The following is a 1,912-nucleotide window of genomic DNA, read 5'->3' as shown; positions in this document are numbered from 1 at the left end:
ATTTAAAGCAGTACTGCCTCAGTATCTCCTTCATGTCCATAAATATTCATGTCATAAATCCTAATTATATGCTACGACTTCCTGAATCCCAGCCTTTCGGGATTTTAAAGTAGAGTTATTTCCCTCTGCTCAGAGATTGGAGACAAGTGTCTCCAGGTCAAACTCTTTGTGTGTTACTCTTCGACAGTGTCTTTTCTTTTCCACTTCCACATCTGGTACAGGAGCCCATAGACAAAACCATCCCCAGCCGGGAAGGCAATACTTTGGCCTCCATCATAAAGAGGACTTCAAATGGATCCAGACCTGACCATAAGCTTCCCCTGTATTTTAACATGGCACTTGCCGAATTCACTCCGGGTCATCGCTGCATTCATTTGCAAAGAAGCTGTGATCGTGGGTTGTGGTTTCTGAGAGTAGACTTCTGTCTTCTCCATCCCTCCCCTAATATTATTTTCTCTGAGCCAGCCTGTCTAGCCCAGTTCTGAGTATAAATGAATGTAAAATATAAATATAAAATAGTTTGCATTTCTTGGGAACTGTTGCCCTGCTCTTGCCAGGTTATGTGAAACCCTTTCTTGTGTTGAACAGAAGAAGCCCATGATTATTGGTACTGCAGATTCTCACATTCTTAATCAGTTCCACCTGGCCAATAAACAGTAAAGCCAGTGCCGCTTCTCTTCTTCATGGCTTTTCTACTTTATGGGTAGTAAAACTGTCTTTGGTGTGATTTAGGAATCCCTTTGATGCCTGCTAGTTTACTGTATTGATATTTCAGGGGTGTTGGCAGTTGCTGCTGAGACTTCACAAGGGCCCCTGAGCTGTAGCAGTGTGGCAGTGTGAGGAAATTGTGGGGGACACAACTGGGGATGCTCTTTCTCTTACCTGAGCCCGCAAAGAATCACTTAGAAATGGCCTTGTTTGAACATGCTAGGCCACAGGTAGTTAGGTTCCTTTCAAACCTAGACAGAGGAACAAAAACAGATATGGAAGAAGGTGCTGAAAAATGAGAACAAAGATGTAGGGTACTTTTGTAACTCCGTGAAAATTCTGAATTGTGTGCTTGAGATGATCCTGCCTTTAAAGTCCTTATTTAAAGTGGCTGGTCTGCAGGTTAAAAAGGAGCAGGGGGAAGGGAGGAAGAGAGGAGGGAGGAAGAGGAGGAGGATAGGGAAGAAGGGGAAAGCTATGCCTCCTGTGATTTCAAGGAAAGAGAAGTATTAAAACCATTCTGTCTGCCCTTTTCAAACTCCAAGTTTGCAGCCTTTTTATTTCCAATGCCTGGTTTTGGTCATGTGTTACTGCTTCTTGGTTTTTTTTTTTTTATTATTATTTGTTTGTTTGTTTACTTTTTTTTCTAACTAATATGTGTAGGACATTTGACATGAGAATGACTAAATGATGTGAGACACATATGTAATGACTGAATGTTTTAGGGACTTGTAAACCTTTGCTTGACACTACTTTATTTTAAGCAACACATTTGTATCATATTTACCAATAATTGTTACAGTCACCACTTGTTTGAAGCAGTTGTACAGCATAGAGCACTCTTTTGTATACATGGTAAATATCTGGCTGCAATTAACTTTTGGGGTTACTTCTTGACAAGACCACATGCCACTTACCTTAGTATTACTATCTTTAGCATATGTTAACCACAGGTAGTACTAATTGTCGTAGTTTATAGAGCTCAGGGATGTTCTGTAATACATAAGAGAACTCTCTCCTCGGGCATTGCACAGTTTTAGAGATTCAAATTTTCTCCTAAGTGCCATTTCCTCAAATCTATTAAACATCTTAATGAATTTTTTAAGTATTTGTGTAATTAAAATATTAATCAGGCTAGATTTATTAACGCATTTTGCAGATGGTGAGAAACAGACCACACAGCGCGATATGAACAGGCATGACA

The sequence above is a fragment of the Psammomys obesus genome, unplaced genomic scaffold (assembly GCF_907164565.1).
Source record: "Psammomys obesus unplaced genomic scaffold, mPsaObe1.curated_primary_1811, whole genome shotgun sequence".
In the NCBI taxonomy this organism is placed as follows: domain Eukaryota; kingdom Metazoa; phylum Chordata; class Mammalia; order Rodentia; family Muridae; genus Psammomys; species Psammomys obesus.
This window is presented reverse-complemented; position numbering follows the sequence as displayed.